Here is an 8449-nt window from a genome sequence, read left to right on the forward strand (position 1 = left end):
GGGTTTCACCATGTTGACCAGGATGGTCTCGATCTCTTGACCTCGTGATCCACCTGCCTCGGCCTCCCAAAGTGCTGGGATTACAGGCTTGAGCCTCCGTGCCCGGCCCTTTCTTTCTTTTTTTGAGATGGCGTCCTGCACTGTGTCTCAGGCTGGAGTGCAGTGGCATGATTTTGGCTCATTGCAACCTCTGCCTCCTGGGTTCAAGTGATTCTCCTGCCTCAACCTCCCGAATAGCGGGGATTACAGGTGCCCACCACCACTCCCGGCTAATTTTTTAAATTTTTAGTAGAGCCGAGGAGTTCGAGACCAGCCTGGGCAACATAGTGAGGTCTCATCTCTACAAATAATTTAAAAATTATTTAATAATTTTTTTAAAATTTTTTTAAAATGATTTTTTTAAAATCAGCCTGGCTATGTTGGCCAGGCTGATATCGAACTGACCTGGTGATCCACCTGCCTCAGCCTCCCAAAGTTCAGGGATTACAGGTGTGAGCCACTCCGCCTGGCTTAGGTTTCCTCCCCTCCCCTCTCTTCCTCTCTCTTCCTCTCTCTCTTTCTCTCTTCTTCCCTTTCCTTCCTTTCTGTTGCAGTCTTGCCGTGTTCCCAGGCTGGCATGCAGTGGCATCAGCACAGCTCACTGCAGCTTCGATCACCCAACCTCAAATGGTCCTCCCACCTCAGCCTTCTGAGAAGGTGGGACCACAGTTACAGGCCACCACACCCAGCTAATTTTTAAATTATTTGTAGAGATGAGACCTCACTATGTTGCCCAGGCTGGTCTCGAACTCCTCGGCTCAAGCCATGCTCCCGCTCTAGCTTCTCAAAGTGCTGGGATTACAGGGTTGAGCCACTGTGCCCAACCAAAGTTTTAGGTTTCTAACCAAACAACATATTAATTGTTTCCCTCCTCCCACATATATAGACAAACCTTTTGTTGTGACATTTCCTTAGAAGAAAGTTTGAATCATTGAAACTCTCTTCAAGCTCTTTTCAAAGTAGCACATTCTTCCTTTTTCTTTAAAGTATAGGTTTTCTTAATTGAAACTATATGCTACATTGAAAATTCCTTTACTTAATACTGTTCTTTTGAAGGAAAAAATTATTCAGAACTTTTTAAGTACAGGTGTTTTGTTGTTGATAAGTCAGTGTTTGCCACAAAGTATAGCACCATTGATAAGCTGATTTTTTTCTGTTAAAATTGGACAGCAAAAATAATTTTGATAATAGAAATTCACACCATTGCTTTTAATATTTAAAAATAATTGTTGGCCCCTTCAAAAGATTATATAACTTTAAAAAGATAGTGATCAATATTACAGTGAGGGAGTGTCTCTCTATGCTGCTTCTTTCTCAAAGGCATAATTGAGTACAAGTTTATAACAGTCTTGAGATTATTGCAACATTACAATATAATTAAAATGGCATTATATTTTTATGTAAACCTAGATTATTTAATTCCACAAAAAACCTTAAAGGAATGCATTTTACACGTAATTATTACTTAAGGGGGGGACAAATAAGTATGTAAAACGTACTGAGTTGAATACCTTATAATCCTCATTTACATAGTAATCCCAATCTATGTATAATATGAAGCTTTTGCCCAAAGACACTAAGTAATAGTATTTGGTATATGTTACATTGTAATGAGCTGACATTTTTAGTTAGGTGATTTTTTCCAGAGGTTATCTGTAGTCGGCACATCAGAAATGAACAAGCACCAATTATCTTAGTTATTTTTATCCTGAAGTTTTTCCTTATTTCTTTTACTGTTTAACTGCACTGAAGTCTATTTTCACTTGATTTCATTGGTTTTGTTTATATTTTGATTTAAAATTAAATTGGAGCATTGGTTATATATCCAAAATTTGATTTGTCATTTCTTGGTTAAGATGAGAGAATTAAAATGTGTTTTAAAAATCTGGAATTGCTATTAATAGGTCTTTGGGATACAAAGCATTATTATATTTTTGTTTGGCTATCTAATCTAAATTTGGTATCCTAGGTGAGAGACTAACACATTCTTTGGGGTTATATATCCATGTGAGATTTAAAAATATATATCTTTTTTGTTTGTTTTTAAATTTTTATTTATTTATTTATTTTTTGTTTTCTTTTGTTTGTTTGTTTTTGAGATAGTCTCACTCTGTCGCCCAGGCTGGAGTGCAGTGGCGCCATCTTGGCTGACTGCAACCTCTGCCTCCTGGGTTCAAGCGATTCTCCTGCCTCAGCCTCCCAAGTAGCTGGGATTACAGGCACCCACCACCACACCTAGCTAATTTTTGTATTTTTAGTAGAGATGGGGTTTCACCACGTTGGCCAGGATGGTTTCAATCTCTTGACCTCGTCATCCGCCTGCCTTGGCCTCCCAAAGTGCTGCAATTACAGGTGTGAGCCACTGCACCAGGCCAAAAATATATATCTTTAGAAAATTAGTTGAGGTGACCATATTTGAAATGCAGAATATAGGCTTTTGATTGCTTGAAATTTCCAAATATTATAGTTTGGGATACCTGCTTTTAGGATATGATCCCATCAGATGACATACCAAAACAAAATCTGTATTTCTGTATATATTTACTTTATACATTAACAGATTTGCAAATTTTACGTGATTTAATATTTAAAAGGTACAAGAGGGAGTAAATCTTCCTCTTTTTCTCTGGTGATCAAGATCTCCCTAAAGGCAATCATCATTACCAATTTCTTATGTGGTTTTCCAGAGTTAAGACCAAATAACATATACTTTAGTAGGTTAAAATATATTATTGTATAACTATTAGCAAGTTAGCCAGGCCCAGCTTGTTCCCATTGCAACAAGCTATGAAAATGAAGACTACAGATGCATTTAAGTTGTTTCAGAAGATTTGACAGTAGAGATTATAAAATTATAGTGTTTTAGATTGCAGTAAATTTTATTGTGAGGCCCTTAGACTTTTTAAAGGGATGTGATTTGTTTGTTTTATATTTTTGCCTTAATTACAGGAGAAATTTGGAAGTGAAAAATTGATACTGATTTAGTGTGTATATTTCAGTTCAGCGGAAGGATTTTAGGACTTTGACATTGGGAAGGATATAATTTGATGTCTGCATTCTTTTTTAGCCCTGCACACTAAGTAATCCTTTCAGAACTATTTAAATTATTTAAGCAAAGGACGAGGGACAGTTATGTACAGGATGATTTAACTGCTTTAAATCATCATGCACATTTTGCTAATATAAGCCCTTTGAAAGTAGTTTTTTGAGTCATGGAGGCGTCTCCTGAGATTATCCATCCTGATGTCATAATTCTAGAACAGTTAACAGAAGCACCCTTAGAAATTCAAATGGAAATAGGATCCCATGGAGACTTATAAAGGAAAGGAAATAAGGACTTGGCTTTCAGTTTTCTTAGTGTGGAAAAATTAAAGAATATTAGTGTTGGAGGAATTTTAGTAGCAATCTGGTCCAAAAAGATAAATATGAATTGCTCTAATGTGGGGAGAAACAAAAACAACAGCGTGACAGCAACTGAGACCTGTTATGATATCTACTATATGGATAAATGTGCTAGAGGATGTTGCTGGAATGGCTAGAGTCAGAGAAAATTAAACTGGAAAGTGTTAAAGTGTGTGATAAAGTTGAGGAGATAGTCATGCTCCCTGATGGATTTCCAGGAGTGAAGGTTATGGGACATATGTCAAGCATGTTTGCTTGACTTTAGGGAAAAGCTAGGAAGGTATAATATAAGTAAAAGCAAATTGGTGGTGGTGGAGCCTTAAAACCAAGGAGAGTGAGTTTTCAGTTGGTTGAAGCAACAGTTGCAAGTGTAGATGGTTTTCCTTTTTAATTAAAACCGTTATCATGTGATAGGTAAAGCCCAGAAAAATACAGAACACAAATTCCCTATAGCCTCTCTCTCTACACTTATAATTTTCTTTAGAAATACAAAATTCAAGATACATTATACTATATAGTTGTATGTCTTCATATTTTCAGTTAATATTACCATGAAACAGTTTTCTCATGTGAATAAGTATTCTTTGAATAGGCTTCCATGGAATGGATACACTGTAATTTTTTTTTTTTTTTAGAGACAGGGTCTTGCTCTGTCCCCCATGCTGGAGTGCAGTGGCCCCATCGTAGCTCACTGCAGCTTTGAACTCTTGGACTCCAGGGATCCTCACCTCAGCCTCTGGAGTGGCTAGAACTACATGCGCATGCCATTATACCTGGCTAATTTTTAAAAAATTTTTGCAGGAACAAGGTCTTGCTGTGCTATTACAGCCTGATCTCAAACCCTTAGCTTCAAGTGCTTCTCCTGCCTCAGCCTCCCGAAGTGTCGGGATTACAAGTATGAGCCACCACACCTAGCCAGATAGGGTGTAATTTTCTTTAATCATTCCTATTTTGACACTTCCAGTATTTTTTTTTTCTGTTTATGAATTACAAGGACTGGAGATTTAAGTACTGAAGTGAACAAGATGCCAGTAGCCTGTCTCTTTGCAAGCATAGATTGAAGAGTTGAGAAAACTGAAATTGTTTGTTCAGTTTTTTCATTTTGAAAGTGATGAAAAATATTTTTATTTATAGAACATTACAGAAAATTCAAAAGATATAAAAATTTAAAAATTATCTTAACTACTGTTTGCTTCTGCATTTTTTTCTCAATTCATATAATATTTATTTAGATAGCTTTAAGAATTCAACTAACTGGAAGAGAGAAATTATAATATAAAAGATTGGAGACAAATATCTGAGGGGTGAGAAAAACAATTTTTTGAAAGGTAGTAGGATTTCTTTTCTTCAATCAACCAACAATTATGTTTGAGTCACTTTTGTACCTGCGTCAAATTGTTCTGAGCGCCCATTCTACATATTTTATTTTATTTTTATTTATTTAGAGACCAAGTCTTACTGTATTGCTCAGGCTGAAGTGCAGTGGCGCAATCTTGGCTCACTGCAACCTTTGCCTCCCAGGTTCATGTGATTCTCCTGGCTCAGCCTCTTTAGTAGCTGGGATTACAGGGGTGTGCCACCACACCTGGCTAATTTTTAAAGTATTTTTGGTAGAGATGGGGTTTTACCATGTTAGCCAAGCTAGTCTCAAACTCCTGATCTCAGGTGATCCACCTGCCTTGACCTCCCAGAGTGCTGGGATTACAGGCATGAGCTATCGCACCTGGCCATACTGTGTATTGTAGTCACTGTTATCTACATTAGCAGTATCTTGCCAGTAGCTCTGAAGAGTACTTTTAATGATCATGACTGAAAAATTTCAATGTACTGTTGTCTCCCCTGTCCATAACTTCACTTTCCACAATTGCAGATGTGAGGTCAATTGCAGTCTGAAAATATTAAATGGAAAATTCCAGAAATAATTAATAAGCATTACATTTTAAGCTGTTCTAAGTAATGTGATGAAATCTCATTGTGTCCTACTTGGGATGTGAATCATCCTTTTGTCCAGTGCATCCATAGTGTATATCCTTCCTGCCCATTAATCACTTAGTAGCTATCTTGGTTATCAGATTGAAAAAAAACAGCATATAAAGGGTTTGCCTCTATCCATGGTTTGAGGCATCCACAGGGGTCTTGAAACGTATCCCCTGTGGAGAAGAGGGGACTACTGCACAAATGGAATGTTGACGAGAAGAGATTGTGACTTGTGGTTGAATGTTCTGTATACTTGTAGAAAAATTGCTTGCATACATAGGCATTCCTTAGAGATATTGTGGGTTCAATTCGGACAACCACAATGAAACAAGTGACAAACTTTTCTGGTTTTTCTGTGGATATAAAAGTTATGTTTACACTATATTATTTATACTATACTCATGTATTAAGTGTGCTATAGCAGTTTATCTAAAAATGTTTATACCTTAATTAAAAAACACTGTACTGCTAATGCTAACACAGGAAAGACGTGGGCACATGCTGTTGGAAAAAAGATACTGATAGACTTGCTTGACACAGGATTGCCACAGACCTTCAGTTTGTAAAAATGCAATATTTTCAAAGTACAGTAAAGCAAAGCTCGGTAAAATGAAGTGCAGTAAAATGAAGTGTGTCTGTATTTTACCTCTAGCTCCTTAGCAGTTTTCAAGGCAAAAATGGCACTGGAGAGCTGTCATTGCATATCTATTGAGTTCTCATCAAAAGTATATCTATAGGTTCTTCACTAAAGGGGCTTTTCTTAAAAGAAAAAAATCTTGGCTGGGCGCAGTGGCTCATGCCTGTAATCCCAGCACTTTAGGAGGCCGAAGGGTAGATCACAAGATCAGAAGATCAGGACCATCCTGGCCAACGTGGTGAAATCCAGTCTCTACTAAAAATACAAAAATTAGCCTGGCACCGTGGCACATGCCTGTAATCCCAGCTACTTGGGAGGCTGAGGAACAAGAATTGATTGAACTGAGGCTGCGGTTGCAGTGAGCCAAGATTGCGCCACTGCACTCCAACCTGGGTGACAGAGCAAGACTCTGTCTCAAAAAAAAAAAAAAAAAAAAAGAAAATCTTTAGGATTAGTAAAATGTTTTATGGTGTTTTTCAGATAAGTCAGGATAAAGTGAGACTATATCAAACATGTTAATGTTATATTGTGCATTGACTTGTCCAAGGTGGTCTAGTAAATGTCTATAAGAGCAAGATTAAAAGGAAAATGTAGACAGGGTGGGAAGTGATGGTATTTATTTATTTTTGAGGTAGTTTAGAGTTGAGAGGAAGGTTAGGCATGTTATTGGTGTTTGCAGGATGATACCTTCTGACCCTTATCTTACCCCTCCAAAGAACTTTCTGAAAAATTTAAAAGGAAACTTGGTAATATCAGTTTTTTAATTAATAACGTGATTGTACAGTATACAATCTTGATTATACAGTATACAATCTTATCTTCTGCCTATTTTTCAAATCTTGGACTCATCAAAAGTAGCACTGGCCACATGCAGTGGCTCACACCTGTAATCCCAGCACTTTGGGAGGCCAAGGTGGGAGGATTGCTTGAGGCTAGGAGTTTGAGGCCAGATTGAGCAACATAAGGAGACCCTGTTTCTACAAAAACTTTTTTTTTAAAAAAGTGAATGCTGTCCAGGTTTTTTTATTTTTAGTGTCTAATTTACTGTTGCTCTTAAAAAGTTCACTGAAGGAGAAGTTTTAAACCCTTATCATTGTCTTTTTCTTTTTTTAGAGACAGGTTTTCACTTTGTCCAGGCTGGTCTTGAACACCTGGCCTCAAGCAAGCCTCCCTGCTCAGCCTCTGGAGTAGCTGGGATTACAGGCACAAGTCTCTGGCAATAAATTAAAAAAAAAAATCTTAAACATGTAAAGTTGCAGAAGCCAAATGGAAATGTTTGGATTCACAAGACTATGGTTTTACGTTATATCCGTCTTGATAAATGGAAATGGCTGTTCAAAATGCTAAAGATTTTGCTTATATTATCTTGTTACAGATTTGACATTTTAATTTGGTATATGTATGGCAGACTAATTATTAGGTACATTAGCTGATGAGCTTATCAGGGATCACTTCAACATAACGAGAAGTTCTTATGCTTTCTGTTTTCAGTGGACTGTGGAAAAATCAAGTTCTAGATTATGTAACACTTGCTTATGGTATTACCTTTATTTCCAGCAAATATATTCCATTCTTCATTATTTCATTTTCACTAAAGAAAAATTAAAACTGCGACCTGTAAAGAGAGTTGTTAAATCTAGTGTATCAGTTGTCTTTTATTTCATTGAATAAATTGACATTTCTAATGTTATCCTTATAATTTACTAATTTAGGATTCATAGGATTAAACAGCAGTAGAGGTTTTCCAGGATTGTGTAGTGATCTAGTTCTATTAATATGTCATTAATTAGGTTGGGCACAGTGGCTCACACCTGTACTGTAATCCCAACACATTGGGAGGCCAAGGCAGGTGGATTGTTTGAGGCCAGGAGTTCAAGACCAGCCTAGCCAACATGGCAAAACCCCATCTCTCCTAAAAATACAAAAATTAGCCGGACGTGGTGGTGCACACCTATAATCCCAGCTACATGGGAGGCTGAGGCATGAGAATCGTTTGAGCCTGGGACGGTGAGGTTGCAGTGAGCTGAGATCACACGTCTGCACTCCAGCCTGGGTGACAGAGCGAGACTGTCTCAAAAAAAAAAAAAGTTTCCATTAATTAAAGACTAGCAAATAGCCTGTTACTTCTCTTTTGTTAAATTTTATCCATTTTCTCAATTCTCAAGTTTACTGAAAGATCTAAGTAGTTTGTGATACTCAATGCTGATATAATTACTGTACTGTCTTAACTCAGAAATCAAGATTTTGTTATTTTAAAGCACAAACTCAAATAATCAGGAATTTCTTACTGTGTGTTAAATAAGTTGAAATGGGATTTGGTAATATGTTTTGAAAGGTCCATGTTTATCTTTCTTAATTATGCTGCATATTATTCCTTAAAATTCATACTTGGCT

At 36.9% G+C, this 8449-nt stretch overlaps 1 protein-coding gene across 6 annotated transcripts in view; it reads left to right on the forward strand.

Moving 5' to 3' along the window:
• FCHO2 (FCH and mu domain containing endocytic adaptor 2) overlaps window positions 1-8449 on the forward strand; it is a 131912-nt gene that overhangs the window by 4110 nt on the left and 119353 nt on the right. The gene's annotated exons all lie outside the window — the stretch shown is intronic.

Source organism: Cebus imitator, unplaced genomic scaffold (genome assembly GCF_001604975.1).
Source record: "Cebus imitator isolate Cc_AM_T3 unplaced genomic scaffold, Cebus_imitator-1.0 Scaffold50, whole genome shotgun sequence".
Taxonomy (NCBI): Eukaryota; Metazoa; Chordata; class Mammalia; order Primates; family Cebidae; genus Cebus; species Cebus imitator.